The 18,959-nt window shown below is 42.6% G+C and overlaps 1 protein-coding gene across 4 annotated transcripts in view; it reads right to left on the reverse strand.

Moving 5' to 3' along the window:
* ZMYM4 (zinc finger MYM-type containing 4) overlaps window positions 1-18,360 on the reverse strand; it is a 1,418,124-nt gene extending 1,399,764 nt beyond the window's left edge. Inside the window, exons 1-2 of one of the 4 annotated variants that reach the window (XM_085648002.1) lie at window positions 18,212-18,360; window positions 4,104-4,276 (exon numbers count right to left, since the gene is read on the reverse strand). The gene's annotated coding sequence lies outside the window, so the exon portion shown is untranslated. Of the gene's footprint in view, window positions 1-4,103; window positions 4,277-18,206 lie in introns of those variants that run through there. The other 3 variants (XM_085647995.1, XM_085647996.1, XM_085647999.1) reach the window with 3 other exon arrangements.
* Window positions 18,361-18,959: the final 599 nt, after the last annotated feature.

The raw sequence follows: 18,959 nt of genomic DNA on the forward strand, positions 1-18,959 counted from the left end.
AGCACCCTTTACAGTGGGATTGTGGCCCTTGTGAACGGTGAGGATGGGGCAATCGGCCACCAAGACCATAACAAGGGACCCAATGAAACTATCCCCGAGGGCGAAGTAGATCCCACCATCAGTTGCCATTATGTAACGACAGCGAGAGAAAAAGGAACCAGGCCACAACAACAAGCCAAGATCGATAAATATGACTTTCTCAGAGCTGGGCCTCCCTGAGGGGCATGGGATCGGGGGGAGTGGGGTGACAGAAAATAAAGAACGCTCCAAGGACTGCTCTCAGGAATCAGACCCTACTGTAAGGGACATGATTACAAAAGTGCACACAAAAAAAGGAGACTAAAACTGATGCCCTGAATATTGAGGTCAACCTACTCCAATCGGATGTGCGCAAAATCATTGAATGGGTAATGAAATACAAACCTAATATATAGGTACTTCAGTGTGAGATAAAAACTCTTTGTGGAGAATTTACCAAACTCCAGAAAGATAATGCCATGACACAGGCCAAACTAGAGGGCTCAGAGGAGATGTCCAGAAGTAACAATATCAGACTCGTAGGTGTGCCTAAGTGGGTGGTGGGCCCAAGCGTGGAACTTTTTGTTGAATACTGGATCTTAAACACCATTAAGCTTAAAGGGCTCTCCAACTTTTTCTTTGTGGAAAGAGCCTATAGGGCACCAATGCCTCTTCCTAAACTGGGGGCCCTGCTGAGAACAATCTTTGCTCGTATATTCAATCACAGAGACAGAGATGTAATCCTTAAGACTGCCAATAAATAAGGCCAACTACACTTTGAGAATGTCACGATACAGATCTTTCCCGACTTTGATGGTCCAAAAATCATATTCTACCCTAACAGAATCACTCCTGCTTGCAGCACCTTTTCACCGGAAGGTTAAACAGTCATTTTTGGCCTTAAGACTTAGCGAGGTAATCACATTAGACCTCAGGCCAAACTGAAGGATGGGTGGCCTAAGTGAAGACCGGACCTGTCGTTTATGCCATCAGGGGATCGAGACTTTGCTTCACAATATATGTATCTGTCCAGTATTGATCAACCAACGAAGAATTCTATTAAGACAAGAGTTTCTTGACTGGGGAATCCGGTCTTGTAGGACTGCACTTGTGGAGTCATTGGACCCAAATAGCACAATGGTGGATATTAGACTAGTCCAGTTTTTGGCCATTTAATAAAAAAAAAATGTGATTAGCATACAGGTCAAGTGATGAATAAATCTGGGGAGGGGGGCTGAAACTGATATCAGGCTGTGACAAAACCATAGTTTTAAGGTAAACCCACATGAGTAGGTAAACCGCAAGAACGGGCTGCTAAGGACTGTTATAGTAGCTGTTCCCTATCCCGCCATGCTAAGGAAAACATTTGCTTGAATCAGCACTTTTTTACCTTGCACATTGGCACTTCAATAATGCATAGCTTTGTATACCTGCACTTTTTCGGGTGAAAAACCACTGCCCATTTAGTATAGTACATATACCCGCGTTGGACCTGCACACAAGCACTTTAACTACCTATAGCGGTCTATTTATGAGAATTTTACCTGTCTACATTGCAAATGTGCACTTAACCGATTTAGGAAAATGTCAGTGCTCGATCAGTCACCTCGAGCCAATTATCATCTGTATTTGCCATTTTTATTTTTATAGTTAGGAAGGGAAGTCAAAAAACCTGAAGGTCCATTAACAAGCTGTCCAATGGCTGAAGTTAGATGTATCGCAAATGTTTTAGATCCTTTTGTATTCTTTTTTAATTGTTCTGTACTGTATGATTGAGCCATGTTTATGGTTTTAATTGACCAATAATTTATTATTATTAGATGTACAATATCATGCAATATGCTGTTTTTGTTGGAGAACTATGCCATTAAAGGGGGTGAAAAGGGGTCACAATGTACAGTAGGTAATACTGTGAATTCTTAGAATGCTATGCAATTCGTAACCAAAGGTGCACAAGTGTGTTCTGCAATGGGTTACGTTTTAATAAAAAAAATTATATAGCACAGATGACATCTTAATTAGGAACTTATGTAGGCCAATATGGGAAAGGTTATCCCCACTATGGGAGAAGCTGTAATCTCGGTCATCCCCAAACCTGGGCGAGAAACCCAGCTGTGTACTTCATCTAGGACTAGCTTTAACACTTCTTAATTCAGACGCCAAACTTTACTCCAAGGTTCTGGCCAACAGACAGGAGAAGCCCTTACCACGCCGATCAGACAGGTTTCATCGCTTCAAAACAGAAACAGGACACCCAGCTATTTGGTGTCACATATAGAGAAAGCATCTAAATTTGTCAGAGTGGCACTGAACCTAGAGTCCAGCTTTGACGTCTACAGCAAACAAAAACACGGGGAGGCTTAGTCCTGCCCGATCTTACTCTGTGAGCCAAGAGAGGATCAAAACGGAATTGTCTAAAATAGAGACATATAAAATTTGGGACTTTGCGGATCTTGAAGTGGTGGGAACACCTCTAAGGAACGTGATCTGGTTGCACAAGAATGAGAAACCACTAAATGAATATCCCAGAATACCAATCATCACTATATTGAGAGTGTGGGACATAGTGTTAGAGAGGATGGGCCTCACCACCCACCCACCTCTTTCCGTACTCGCCTATCCATTTCATCTGCTATTTTACTCTGGTGAAAATTCCCATTCCATTTATTAAGTGGAAAATGGGAGTATGTCGGATGATTTCAGATTTCCATGAGGATCAATAAAACCCTTATGCAACATAAAGCTAAATTTCCCCTGAGAGAGACTCCAATGCGGGCAACTGTGTCACTGGATAACAATCCCCCCCCCAAATTAAATACATGACTACACCGAACAAAATAATTTTGAGAAACAACACCAGGGTGTTGGGCTGAAAAGGTTGACATTGAAGCGATGCATGGAAATTATGGAGATTCTTCCCACTTACGTTTGGTGCTACATGAGACGGAGGAAAAAATACCTAGACAAACAAATTACTCTCTGAGATTGTGACACATTTTGAGAGAGTTCCCACTCCTTTACATACATAAGAAACCTGGAAATACATTAGAAGGCTGTTTACGATTGGTGTTCTACACCCATTAAAATGCATTGCATGTTCCCCACAGCATTAGGCAAGATTCTACAAGTCTTTTGGAGCTGCCCAAAGTTGATCCTATTCTGGAAGGAGTAGGGCAGGACACTTTAAAAGGTGATGGATTACCCTCTGCACTTGGAGTATGTGTACATATGTTTGCAAATTTGACTGGTACCTCAAACTTCAATGTATGAGGATAGTGAAAATCTCTTGCATTTCAATGGGAAAAGGAGGACCCACTCTCAGCATTCCAGTGTTTTCACAGACTTTAGTCAATCAACGCCACAGGAAGGCTCTCTTGCAGCCTTGAAGGCACACACCTCCACTTCGATGGCCAGTGGACACCACTGTGGATTATTTTCCCAAAGATAACCCTCTCCACGCTCAAAGCTGTGGAGATTTTTTCAAAGACAGGCAAGCCTGGGGTAGTAACAATAAGATTACTGTGAGGGGCGTCTATTATGATTTAAATGTCTACGGGCACCAATCTGTTGGCTAAGTAGTAACTAGAGACGGAAACGGGAGGGGGCCAGGGGACCTGAGGACATTTTTTGTGGGAAAATGGAAACATCTAATATTAGCTCATGTAACTGCTGTTAGATATACGCCTGAGGCTTCTTTATTTTATGTTTAAAAAGTAATAAAAAGATGTTTGGGGGGAAATCATAACCATAAATACACATGCAAAACAAACAAACATGTAAAATCACATCAAGAACCATCGAGAAGAGTGCAGACAAAAAAAAAGACAGCACAATTCTTATTCCATAGCTCAAGATCTCATTTCAAAAGTCTTTCTTAAGAAAACACGCACAGCCTAACATATCTTGGGTGTAGAAAGCATTTGCAGCAATAAAAACGCTGTCCCAAAATTAGTTTGATTTCAATTAAAGATAACCTAGCCTTGAAAATAGCCCTAAGGCCTTCATTAATTTAAATTAAATTCATTGAACCACAACCCTTAACACTGATTTTTATCTTTTGTTAAATTGCATAGTATTGCACTTACTTCTTTCAATGTAACGACATCCTCAGTCGAGGTATCTATGACGTATCACATCCGAAGTTGCTGCACCTCGGCGTAGTTTATTCAACTTAGTGGGGTGCACCTGTAGTAGTTCCTATGTCGACCCTATTGCTTTGTACAGCATTCCGATGATCCCCAACTAAATGTGTGCAGCACTAAAGAAAAACAAACACAAACATTTAATTTTAAAATGTGTTTCGAATGGGCAGTGTTCCACATATATTCAGAGACTCACTGAGGGTTGTTTCTTGTTTGGTACTTGTAGTTTGTCCTTTGCGGTTATTCATTTAGATTCTGGAATTTGGATTCCAGTGTTGACAACAAGTATACTGGTAAGGACTGAATTGTTTTTAAGATTGAAATATGATTTATTAGCATTTGGTATTATGTATTACATATACGAGTTGATGTGATATGAAATAGGATTGATAATGTTTTATATTATGTATTATATATGTTTGTTCATGTCTAATGTGCTTTTATGGTTTAATTTATTTTGACCGAATAAAGATAACAAGTATACGAATTTAATGGAAAAAAAATTACCTGATAGGGTACTAAAATTTGTTAATTTGAGAGAGCTTAGGTTTTCACTGAGGTTCTAAATTATTCTACACAAAGGCAGGCCAGAGGTGTTCACACATCACTGGATGACTCAGTAGTAGACATGATGAAAGTAAAGTGCTTGCCCGGGCCATGCTGGCTCACATAGGCCAAATGGATGGGTACCAGTGGCTCTCATTGTTTAGAAGTGTGGCAAGGCCGAAAACGGCCTAGTGTGCATCTGGCTCTTGAGCTATTATTGAAATAAAAATGTTTTCGTGTTACCCACAATTAGCAATTCTGCTGCAGTGGTTTCTTTATGAAAAATGCAAAACTGACAACGTACAGACAGTGCAACCATGAATACAGACATATCTATTACATTCCCGGTTATCTGTAATAAATTGAGCTCCTGAGCACTACCAACCACCTGCTCAAAATAAGTACTAGTCTCATTTACTTATTCTGTGCTACTATCTGTCTTTATGAAATATAGAATGCCATTCACAATTGTGTAATAAAATGTATTCCGAGCCTTGTTTATTAGCACTTCTGTTAATTTCTATCTGCTGTTATGTGGATGAGGGAATATTTTTCTACTTCAACGAAATGCGTAACTAAGAAATGCTTAAACAATTCAAAAATGGTTTGTGACAAATTGTTTGTTAATCTATTTTCGTCAATTCACTTTTCACGTTGCAGAACGTACAGAATACAGTATCATTATCTAAAACATTATTGCGTGTGTATTCCCACGCAGAGTAATTTTGAACAAAACAATGCAACAACTCTGAAGGTTGTTTAAAAGCTTTGAAAAAACAATTTGATGGGACAGTCGCAAAATTACATCTCTCGCTCTAAACAACATCAGCAGAAAGGAGTTAAATTGTACATCTGGCATAAACGGCTGAAAAATTATGATCGACTAGTTCAATAGCAAAACACAATTGAAGCAAAGTGGAGTAACAGACAGGGCAAGTGGAGTAATTTTCTTATCAAATGGAGTATTATAAAATAAAATATATCTGCAAATAATATAAACTGAAAACATCGTGTTTTTATACCATTATTTCCCTTAACCAACTCACACAGAACCCAAGGTTTGCTAAGTTACATTTTAATAAAAACGCCAAAACATTTTTATTTCCTTCATATTTTTCACCACCTTTGAAGACTGTTGTTGTGCCACTGGTGAACTAAATTTTATTATGATTATTTGAAAAATCCAATGCTCACAGAACGCGTGTTCCTGGAATTTGGAGGCAGAAATTCAGTAACAAAAATGCAGGGCCAGTATTCCATCCATACTCTCTTTTCACAACACCCATGAGAATCTCGTGTGAATTAGCAGTAATAAATATCATTAATATTGGAAACACGTATAAACGGAGTGTGGAATTTCAATTGCCACACTCCAGGGAAATATTGCTTGGGGTCAAAAACAAGAAGTTTTCATAGTTATTTTGTCTACTAGGCAAATACACCCAACCTCCTGCACTACACAGCTTTAGTTATCAGTATCACAGTGCGGATCAGTGAAAGAGGATTGCTTGCCACTTAAGCCATGGCTTGTAATACTATTAAATTGAGTACTTTATGGCAATGTAGCAAGTTAAGCTTGCATTGCTAACAATAATCCAGTATAAAAATGTGTACAGGTTTGTAAAATGTAATAAATTGTGCCTATTTATAATGCCAGCAGCATGCTCCCTGATTATATGCAAATACATTCAGAAGAATTAAAGCAAAATTGTGGATGGATTGCTTTGAAAATAAAATTTAGAAAAAAACGGAACTTAAAAAAAACGTTTTGCTAAACTACTGCGCAACTTTAAATGTCATTTTTCTGAGGCACCAGTTAGTAAAACTTGTTTGAAGCATGCAATATTTAATACAAAAAATTATTATTGGATCATCAGTGTAAAACCAATATAGGCAACTTTCGAGGCAGTATGAAAATTAATTAGGGGACCAACGGAAAGTCACAAAAATGCAATTGCAGCTACGGGTCCAAGCACTTATATATATTAATGACTTTGATGAATTCACAAGAGTTTACCGATGTAAACATGGAAACCGTATGCCTGAAAACTTTTGCGAATTCCATTTTTGCATGAGAAAATATGCGTGTGTTTACTCGTGAAATCTGACAAGCAACTTACAATTCACTTTCTCTATTTCCACTTTTTCCCCGCACCATAGAAAACGTTATAATCCTGTCCTTGTGAGAAGTCAATTTACACCCTTTTCCAGTGTGGGAAGTAATCAGAAAGGAGGAGTTAGTGAATACTGTTAAATCTGGTAGTTTAGGGCCGAGCACATATTCACAGGACACTACAAACCTGTAGCTACTGCCTACTTCCAAGCCTATATGATTTGCAGAACGGTAGCAAAATCAGAGCTTTTCTAGAATCGGAACCCTGATATAATTTGAGCCCTGACACAATCAGAGAATGTATTATGAGAAAACCCATAGAATGAGAACACTGCCATCATTTGTCACATCACTGCGTGTCACCACAGGGGATGTATGGATTTATCTTTTACAGGACAAGTAGATTTTGGAAGCATCCTGTCCATTGTCACGTAGACATTTCATGAAATTCCAAACTTGTGATGCAAATTTCCTTCATATATACATTACAATTATAAATTAAGATCTTATCATTTAAGTAAATAATGTCGTTTTGATTCCAGTTATAAATTAAACTAAAAATAATTATATTGGTTCACATACTTTAAAGTTCACTCAGACATAGTGTACCATGCATACCTTAACACTTAATCAATATTACTGATGGAAACAACTGTTTGGAGCCTCCGTGCCCCACATATAAACCAGACGGTGTAACACTGATCTTAGTTATTTTTAAGTGTTATTACACAATCTAAGAAAATCTCTATTTAGTGAAAATTTGGATCAATTTCAGCTAGAATTTCTCAAAAGGCATACGGAAGGAGAGGGAGCATTCCTTAACTACTGGGGTGAGGTGGGGGTGAACTAAAGGGGAAGACACTGCCCCTAAATCGAAAAAAGCCCTTGGCGTTATAGCAAAGTTTGCAAACCTGGGTTGGAACACCAGAACACAGGACTGTATTTTCTTCAGATGTTCCTTTTCTAGAAAATGCTGGCTGAAACTATATCTGCACAGGCATGCTAAGCCCTACAAACTCAAGTTAACACGTGTGGTCAAAAGTCTTATACAGCGGGATTAGAGGCCCTCGTCCTACAGCTCATTACGCATTATCAAAAACCGTGTACAGCTGCTTTGGCTGCATGGAGTTTGGTACAGGCCCTGTTCCTAGAGCCTGGAGTATACATCATGCTCAGAGCACAAAGGGCTGACGCGGAGAATGACCACTAGTCAAGCCCTCTAGGCAATCCCTATTGAATATGGCCAAGGACCTTGTGCAGCTAAGACTGGGCTCACAAGGTAGCAGGGGATGCCACAGAAAATTCCACAGGATAAGGGACCCGTGGAGAGATATTTTGAGTTGGACTTGGGGGATGACACGCAGCAGTCCGCAGCACACACTACACAGAAGAGTCCAGTAAGGGGACCTGAGAGAGGACCGCTTTAGAGGCCGTAACTTGTGATCAAATACAACTGTTCCCTAGTCCCAAACGATAACCGTACAACAGCCATATGAAGACACAGATGATGAACATAAATCTGCAGGTTTCAAAGGGGGGGTTGTTATGTCGATGATGACCAATTTTCTTACTGCTTGCAATCGACTATTGCAGTTGCACTGTTTAAGATGTGTACTTTGCTTAAAATCAATAAATAAATTTACAAAAAAAGACTGGGCTCACAAGAAGCTGGGCACATAGCTTGGCTCCAAGACAGGCTCTGATGAAACCCCTCCTGCTTACAGCTGAATGCCCTATGCAGCAGACATTCCTCACAGGAGAGCTCGGCATAGTGAAATATAAAAATAAGGGAGAGGGATGCAGTTTCACACCAACACTAAAAATGTATTGAAAAAAGTTCAAAGGACTTTACGATTTCAATGCAAAACCTAACAAACAATGAAAATTCTCAGCATAACCTCACTGATATTATGTGAAACATCACCAATGACATTACAGGTGATATCACCAATGACATCATCGAGGATGACACTGCAGTGGGCACTTAATATTTTTACTGAATGTTTCCAAGATTAGATCAAAACAAATATGTTACTCATTTTAAAGAGTGCTCACAATCAGACGTTTTATCTGTTTGCCACCATTAAGAAGCAGTAATAATATATGTACATAACATTACTGACATACACAGGATAGGATGTATGCTGAAGGTATACTATGTTTCAAGTTTCACTCATACCCCTTCCTCTACAATTAGGTTAGCCTTGCCAAACATCTTGCACTCATTTGAAGATTCTGTTGAACAACTATCTATAAGATTTAGCAACATATTGTACCGAACACTCTATGATACATTTGCGGCACTCTTTGTGTAGACTTTCAGGGCTCCAAGTGGCTATTGACCGTTTACCTTTCAGAGAAGATTTCTATTTAGCTTAACTCTACCTAAAACACCATGAGTGGCTAAATTACTTCAAGACTGTATACAGAATTATCTGACTACCTTTTATACAATACTTTTGACCACATTATGTACTGGGAATAAAACTTGAACTGAGCATCTAACAGATATGTAGCATATATGAGTATGGAGTAGGTCCTAGTAATCATGACTACCTGTCTGCATCTTGTGTACAATTGTGCGTGGCGCATACTACGCAGAAGAATATCATGCAAACATTATGAATCGTATCCCTTCTCCACTGTATGATGTGACCATCCCCCTTCATTTTGTGGACACACAAAATCCATACATCCATTTGTGTCTAGCACAAGTTTTACTAGTGCTACCTTTTTGAAGCATGCTCTATTATTCCAACGCCTTTCCTTAGTACCAATCGTAGCATGCTGGAGTATTTGGCTTAGAAGGTACCTTAGGAAGGCTTAAACCATTTCTTGTCCTTACTTATTGAGCACACACTCCGCTTCACAACTTCTACTTGCTCGCATAGTGGTGGCATCAACCATGTCAACCAGGTCAACCATGTCATTGCTGAGGTCATATGGGATCTCGTCGGGGATGTCATCAATACTGTTATTTGTGATGTCATTCGTGAGATCATGAGCTGTGTATGGCAGGATGTTTTAGTTTGATAGTGTACCAGAAATGTCGAATTTCAGGGAGTTTTAGGAGTGGTACTGGAACAGTAGTATTACTTAAACTGTGTTTTTTTCTGTGAAAAAATATGTTTATGCACACTTAGGCACAAAATAAGCTAGCAGCACTGTTATGGTACAAAAGCACCAAATTTCTCGGTTACTGTTTCTTAGGATGAGTAACGTCTAAGAAGGTATGCTTCTCTGGAGCATTAGAGTTGCAATAGTCTATGTTCAATGTCATGGATATATTTTGTTATTTTGTCACATTTGATAGCATAGGTTGCAGGCAGTCAGTTTGCACACTAGCGTTATTTTTCACGGTTGGTCCATATTGGAAGTCATTGTTTGCTTTAATCACTTATAATGGCAAAGGTGTCTAAGCAAATGCTCATGCTCTTTTGTAGAAACCCAACTTTCGAGTATTAGGCTTGAGAATAGCAGAAATTGTTATAAAATGTAGCTGTCACACAGGTTCTCACGCATTTCGTACTGAAAACACCAATTAACTCTATTTTAATCAAATGTCAATAGTATGTAGACCCTGGCTGACAGAGTTCGAGTAAAGTCACTGTCCCCGAAAATCCTTTACTTTTGGCAATCCTGAAGCAACATGCTCGTTCCCAATCCAGATCTGCACAGGTCAAAGACGTGCATTGTCACTGACACTGCATCAGGGTGCATACAGAATGTCACTGACTTTGTTTAATGTAACAGAACATGTTATGTTAATTAAACTTCCTAAGCAAACATGCCACAGACAGGGAGATGCTACACAACAGTCTCGTGCTGTGGTGACCCAGATTTAGTGTATCAGATGTTGGCAACTACTGAATGTTGGCACTCCTCACTGCAGACATTGACTAAAGTGACTCACCGCTATACTGGTTTGAAAACAAGGCTCTGGCTTTCCATTACAGTGACCGTGCAACAAACCAGTCACGGTGCAGCTCGCATGACAACCTGCAGATGGCTCTGGGATCCTAACTTAAGGGCACTACAGTGTTAGTCTCTTTGCTTGAAGCAAAATCCAGACCATTCAAAATGACACTACCCTTTGGAGCACTTTTTTAGGTCTCGCCTGACCCAGCGCATGCGCTGGTCTGGCGAAACTTATTGAGAGGGCACCAAAAAGTGCTACCAGGCCAGCCTAGAGCTACAGTGCATGTGCGCGGGCGCCGCGCTTTACCGCGATTACTTTCACGGCCGCATGGCCGCTTTGATGTTTGATCGTGATCGCGATCGGGATCACTTCACTGCCGCACGGTCACTTGGCATAGCCAATAGGTCTCGCTTTTGGGAGCTTATAAGTATTTAGTTATGCAACTGTTGCATTGCTAAACACTTATGAGGTCCCAAAGCCGAGACCTATTGGCTATGCCAATGCTTGTTTTTTGTTTTTTTTAACAAAGCTGGCGATTTCTTTACCAGACAGCGAAGGCCTATAGTGGAACTTGCAAGAACTTAAAGGAGTTTTCAGCTCGCTCACTGCTTACCGTTGATTGGCTTTATTGTCACACTCGTGCTTGTTTCTTACTTAGTGGTTTTCCTTGCTGCAGCTCGTCCCTCCCCTGGAGCTCAGCCTCTTTTTATCATCTCTCACTTTGACTGGCTTCTATGCTTCTTCCATGGCTCAATTTTAGGCAACTCGTTTATTTTTGCTAAAGTACTCCATGAGAGTGAATGTCTTTCCCTGCCCCCTCCCTTGTGTGCTCATCCCTCCCCCACACCACCGTGTTGCGTTCTCCCTCGTGCTGCAAGCTCTCGTGTGATTCTCCCTGTGCCAAACTCCCTGCCTCCCCCGTGCTCCAAGTTGCTTTCTCACTCATGTGCTTCATCTCACCCGCTCCGTTCCCACTGCTGTTTTTTTTTTTTAAAGGAGTGGGCTAATTAAATCTCAAGTTGATGCTAACCCTTCCGCACTATGAAAAGAAAAGCACTTTTGCAATACTTATTTTTTATTTATTTTTAGATTCACCGATCCATATTTAATTGGTAAATAAAAAAATAAAAATAGGAAAAAAGCATCAGCATCGTTTTGTAAGCACACATGCGTGGCTTTGCCAATGCTTGTTACTTGTGTTTTAGCATGTCATTTATTGCCACAGTCTTGTGATTTAGTAGTAATGTTATTAGGAGCCCCTATAACCAAAAGCAGGTGTAGTTAATTTATTCACTTTAGAAAAAAATGCAAGGCTGAGTTGGCCTAAATAAAATTCGAACCCATAACTTTCGGGTAGCCAGTGGGGATGGCGACCTTTAGAGTGGTGGGCAGCTGCAAGCGGGCTCCTTCCTTAAGTGCCCTCTACGGTAGGCACTACCCTGCCTTCCACGCACCACTGGAACACACAGCATAGCCAAGGGGGAAAAATGAAAGATATGTGAGATTTCTAAGGGGTATCTTTGTATCAATAAAAGAGGCGAACCATGTATGCCACTCATGGCTTCCCTTATGGGTCACAGCCCGTTTCCAACAAGGAACGGCCTTTCCTCAAAAAGATCAGCGGGTACCTGAAGCACAAGAAAGGGAGGAACAGTGATGCGTGGAGGAGGCAGGTACTGAACTGCTGCATAGGACATTCGTTGCAAGTCAGTCATACACATTAGCGATTTTCCCACAACGAGAAGATCTCGAACCATACGGTGCAAATCCTAGCCTTTGAGTGCTGATTCACCACACTCTCTTTAAGAGCTTTATGTCTTGATTTTAGGTCCCACTTCTCTGACAGACCATTGCACATCATTTAACTGGGACAACATACTGCGTATGTCTGGCGGGCCCACCGATTCCAGCAGACAAGCAGCACGTGTATTATCGACTCCCCTTACACAATTGGAGACTACTGCTGCAACACAGGGGCAATGACGCCCAACTTTAGACCCTCCAAGTGGCAGGGCACAAAAAACGAGGGGAGGTACCCAAACATCCTGATGGGCAAACGGTTCCAGCAGACTGCACTCAGGTTATCACATGTGGAAATGGGTGTAACTCTCAGGCAATAATGTAGCTTAGGTTGATAATACGGCCGCTCGGATAGGTACGTTTGATGATCGGTTTGAATTGTCATAAGATATCTTAAAGGGTTAATGTACCAGCTGCACATCACTTTCAGTACCCTGCAGCTCCCGTCACAACACTAATAAGAAAATTCAGTGGGTTTGTGTGTCTTACTAAATAAAATCCTTGTGTAACCTACAGTTCACAAGTTCCTATGTAACGTGTAGATAAACGACTCCAATACACATTATTTTGCTAAAGGTAAGAGTTTCTTCCATAAAGCACCTCATCCATCTAGTACCAGTGGCAACCGCCTCTCCAGTACACAACCTGCATTCTAAATTCCATGTTTTGAGCGACATGAATATTACATCATCCCATTTCGAGCCCGGCCAGATACCACATCTAACATGGAATGTAATTCATTGTATTACGCGCCTGCTATAAAAATCTGCATTTAATCAACAAAGAATACGTGGAAATCTTTGCAAATTTCACTCAAACTTTTATGCTTGTTAGGTCCATAACGATAGGCAGTAAATTATCAGCATTCGTGTACCAAAAACCTGTATGTTTTGGGGGCTATAAAAATTATTATAACGAGTGTGATCCACACAGACGCATCTACACGAGACATTACATATCACGTGTGTTGCAGAGGCGTAGCTAGAGCTTGTGGCGCCAGGGGCTATCCTTCAGATTGCCGCCCCTGGGAGGGGTGGGGTTCTGGGGAAAAAGGACGGTGAGCACTTGAAAGAGGTCCGAGAGACACATAGTATCGCCGCTAATAGTTACCTCGATCATGCAAGTTACATGCACATACATGATACGGTCCAAGGCTACACAGTTGAATACACCAGTGACTGGCAGTACAAAAGAGAACAAACAGACTGCATGATCTATCTGGGGACTCAGAAAAAACGCAGGTGACATCCATCAGAGAGCTGCATGAACAATTACCTGGTAATCCACTCAGCACAATGCAAACATGCACATACATGACACTGTTCAGGGATCCATCATCTACAGCTGACATTAAATGACCATTCATCATAGTCCCCCCCATTAAAGCAGTGCACTTTGTGACCAGCATGGTACATGTTCTTTGCAGCAGGCACTTTAACCCTCTGTGCTACCTTTCCAGGAGTCAACCCTTCCACTAGACAAAACTCAGATTTCTCTCTAGGAAGAACATTAATCACCAAAGTTATCATGACATTTTTATTGTTTCTGAAAATTGCTGGAGGCCAGGAAGGAGGCAGCAAGTTTTTAAAAAAAACCATAATATACTTGCAAACACTACGCACCCACCCGAAATAGGTACCCAGTGCGGTCACACCGTTCGCACCGCCCTAACCTGCTCAAGGTTCATGTGACCTCAGTGACAGAGTCAAAGTGACTGGATCACTGTTGCTCTAGGGTGTGCTGCTTCGTAGGCCTGCCCACAAGACTGGAGATGAACTTCAGTATGGATGGTGGTGGACAGGCCTTCAAGGTTAACCCACAATTGACACCACTAGGGTACACCTGCTTGTGCTAAGACATCAAGCCTTCTAAGGTCTAAGTACCTGAACAAAGATGGCCGCCAGGAGTGAAGCTCCAGTCGGGAGCTCCCGGTCAGGGAATGCCGTTTTTGCCCAAAAGCCCTCTTTTTCCCCGTAATTTACCCCATAATCGACAGCGGACGGTGTGAGGACATGACCGATGCGCCGCTTGGTTCCGCTAAAGAGGTGTTCGGCCCAGGTTTGTCCCGCAGCCAACACCTACCCAGCCGGACATCGGATCATGGCATCTCCCGTCCAGCTGCTATCATTCCTCCACCTCTCCTATCGCCCTCGGAATCGAATTGCCATGGACTGCTGATGTAAGATCAGCTTCGGCAAATTGATCTGTAAACGTCGGCAGGCTCCAGATGGCGACCGATTGATCCGGGGACAAGATTCCCAAACCTCCGGGACTCAGACAAAATGGCTGATGCCCAGGGGAGTCACCTGGCTCGGCTATTGAGGAGGCTGGCTCGGGTCCTCCTGCGGCTGTATCCTACCCTTCTGGACATCGGGACAAGTCAGATCTGTCCTGTTACCTCGGTTTTTCTCCCCCTGCTGCCTCCCTCACAATTAATTTACGTGGATTTCTGATCTTCCTACCAGCCTGGACGCAGCATTTTCAACCATCGGAATGGCTTCAAAAGGCGGAAGTTTGAACGGGGACGAGATTCTTCTCTACGGTACAGTCCCTCTTTCCACCGGGCCGCAACTTCCTGCCTTTCCGATGGTGAGTGGGGCCGCTCTGCTTGCCCCGTTGTACCTGCTTTCCTGCCTGCAGTCTGCCATCCCGGAAAACTCTAGCTCCTATCTCACGCTGCTGCCTCGCTATCCACCATGCTGGCAGTACTTGCAGAGGTTCTCTACTTTGATCTTGTCTGCTACGACCTGGGAGCCCTTTACAGGTATGGGGGAGAGAGAGCTAAGCTGGGTGGACTGCCACCGCTGATGCCCCAGGGATCCGGAGCCACTGCATTCTACTGTTCCCGGCCCCCTGCCTTTGACATTGGATCTACTCACCCCCCTTTGACTTCCCCTCCTTTTCTGCATTTAATTTTCACTCCCCGGTCCGATTCGGGGACTTTTTGTCCCTCGACTTTTGACTCGCCAGCCATTTTGTTATTGACTATCGTTGATCCCTCGGACCTGGAACCACCATCTTGTTTTGCTTGTGGCACTCCCCTCTCCCCTCCGCTCCCACTCAGACGATCCTCAAAGTTTATCCCCCTGGTTTACCTTTACTCAATCCTCTCCCTCCTGCTCCCTCCTATCCCCTCTCCCGCTTCCATATCATTACTGTTGTCCATTTCTTCCTCTCCCCCCACCTTCCTAATTCTCGTCCACCAAACCTATTAATTCCACGCTAATCTCGCTCCCAATTACTATACCCTGAACTCACCCTTTTCGTCGCTATGTTTTTCTTTTCCTTTGAGGTAACGTCTTCCTCTTTCTGCCTGCACTGCCTATACCCCTCCCCCCTCTGGGTCTCTTCCCCTCCCTTCTATCCTTCTAGTCTTACCATGATTCCCCCTTCCCCCTCTCTGCCGCCCATTATCTTAACTTTCACCTTGAAATTTGCTTGTTTAATGTATTAATGACGATTGTTGTAACCTGCCGTTTCTAACAATGTAAAGCGCTCCGATACCTTCGGGTCTAGCCAGCGCTATATATTAATAAATAAATAAGGTCTAGTGGGGCCTTCTAAGGTCTAGAATGGGATTATGCTCCCTCAGTAGAGTGGTCTGGTGGACTGGTCATGAAGGTTGAACCCGGTTCCCCAGTTCCAAATTCGACAGCTCTGGCCATAGTGCCACATCCCCTCCCCCACTGAAAACCATACTGCCCCACTGAGAGAAACTCGCACTGCCTTCAGCTACAACCTAATTGTGCCCGCTATAAACACTTGGATGTGGCTCAATTCAAATTATGCACTAGATAAGAGTAATATGCTGCCTAAAAAAAAAGGAAAAGCAAACACTCATAGGGAATGCAAGATTAAGTAAAGCATGTGAAATGTAAGCAGAAACAACATGGTTACCTTAACGATCTCTTACGCACTATTCAGAAATCAGCGAGTAGTTTTACCTGAAAAGTTAAGGACATGACTACAGGGCCCTGAAGGGAACTGTTTCAATGTCCATTGCTTATATCCTTACAAAACGCAAGCAGTATGGTTTAACCCCTCCCCTGCTCATGACGGAACCACTCCGTCATGAGCCACGGTCGCCGTGTGCTCATGACGGAGTGGTTCCGTCATGCCGCGGCCGTTGGCGGCCGCTCCTCCCACGCTGCGCTGATTCCCCGCCTGTGCGGGCGATTAGCGCAGTGGGCGGAGTTATGACGGAACCACTCCGTCATGAGCACAGCTCAACCGTGGCTCATGACGGAGCCCAGCACCACCGCGCTGCCCCCAACCCCCCCCCCCAGCGCTGCAGCGGAATTCCCGCCGCAGCGAAGGGGTTAAAAAGACCACATCCATAAACACAGAGCCATGGTACACATTTTGTTTTCCAATCCACCCACCAACCAGGTATTGCAGTACCTCCAGGAATGGTGCACTTCCCCACCTGGGGACAACAATGCTGTTCAAAGAAAGATGAGAAAACAAAAGTAGCGCTTCACTGGCAAACTCTGTAAAGTGAGGCAGCGGCTGATGTATTTGGATATGAATAAAACCAATCTGGCCACTTTGCAACCACTCTGTCTTGCTTTATTTAGATATGTATTTATTTTTCATATTTAAAACCTTCTATTTCTCCCCATCCCGCTGCACTTCGGAATAGAAAAATGTCAGCAAAAGGGCATTTCCCGCAAGAGTGTTTTTCGTTTTTGGATCCATTTCACAGGGAAGCAACTAAATGAAAGAAGGAAAGAGAGGTTGTGAACTGTTTCTTCAAGTCACGGTTTTCAGTAAGTGAGGGGCAAGATAGAAAGAGGGAATGATAGAAAGAGAAAGGGGGTGGGGGCAGCTGCCAGCACATAAAAGAAGAGGACATTGTCTGTGTCTTCTCTGGGCTTCTCTGCCCGCCACGGACGTCCACGAAAGCAAGCCGAGCCTTATCTGAATGCCTTTGTCCGCCCCCAAAATAGTGCCGCCTGGGGCGGACCGCCCCCCCCCCCACAGCTACGCCACTGGTGTGTTGAATAAGCATGTTACTTTTCTTGCTTTTATTGAAAGCACCATGTTTGCAGCAAGTAGTGGTTACTCGCATTCCTTTGTTCTGGTATCAAATGTTTGTATATATTAAACTTAGACTTTCGATATTTTAGAGATATAAAAAAATTAAAAAAAACTAGAATTCATTCACGTTTTTGTTTTTTGAGTAGTTTCGTGGGCACGGTATATTTTTTCCCCCTAAAGGCTTGCTAAGCCTGGAGGCAATGTGTGAACGAGGTAATTGAGAACTCTCGACAACAGGCATTATTTTGATTGCTGTTCTAGATAACAGGGCTGTGGCTCTACTGTCTTTTCTTTTGCTAATCGGAAATGTCTTTTGTAATGTGAAAACCTTCTTCAAGTCATAGGGGCAGAAGACAGATAAATAAAACAAAATTATTGCAGGGGGCGGGAATGGCATGGTAAATGTGGTCACAGAATACTAAATCATAATAGGTGGCAAGTGCAACTGTACATAAAGTAGGCGGCTACATTAAAGACAGCCGCACCAGAAGCGGGCTCGTACTCAGTCACCGTTGCTCAGCTCACCCGCACAGCCTGGCTGGTGGGAGCCGTCCGAAATCACTGCAGCTACACTGCCGCCGAACACCCCGTGTTCCTTCCCTACTACTCACTGAGGTAGCGAACGTACCTCACCTCGGGCACATAATTCACCAGCTTCAAGTCCCGCCTTCCATCCACTGACCCAGCTCCCCACTGGATAGTTTTACCTATCCCTCTAACTGAACGTCTGTGCAAGTCCAAAGCGGTCTGCACCGGTCCCGGGGAGTTACACTTCCGCCGACGAGAGCCAGCCGGACTATACAGGCGTCATGAGCGCGACGCTTCCTGCGACCCCTCAGTAAGAGGATAGGTTTCCCAAGTTTTTTTTTATTTCAAATAATTTTTATTGAAATTTTCCAAAGAATGAACAAATACATAATAATAAGTATAATGATATACAGAATAATAGGATGAAATCAATAACAAGGTGAAAGCAATAGAAAAGAAAAATACATACAAATCATAATCACCTTTCCCAAGTTTTAAAATCTTCTTCCAATCCAGGGCATCCAAATGTAGAATTTACCTTTCCTCGATGTTTTTCTATGATATTCCTCAGGTGTTCCGCGAAATTAGCAGAGTAGCACGCTATATGCAGGTTGGAGCGGAGGGGCTTTTTACAACCATATTTACCCTTTGTACACTCTGTAAACTACCTCCCCCTCTTTTGCACATTCTGTTGTATGTAATGATCTACCTAATTGTACCCATAACCCTGTAATTACCTAAAGCAGTACTGTCTATCCCAAACTATCTGTAACTTCCATGCAACGAAATATCTCCTAAGCGCTCTAGCACCTTTGGGTAATGACCAAGTTATATAAATATGTATAAATAAATA

This window comes from Triturus cristatus, chromosome 3_2, assembly GCF_964204655.1.
Source record: "Triturus cristatus chromosome 3_2, aTriCri1.1, whole genome shotgun sequence".
Taxonomy (NCBI): Eukaryota; Metazoa; Chordata; class Amphibia; order Caudata; family Salamandridae; genus Triturus; species Triturus cristatus.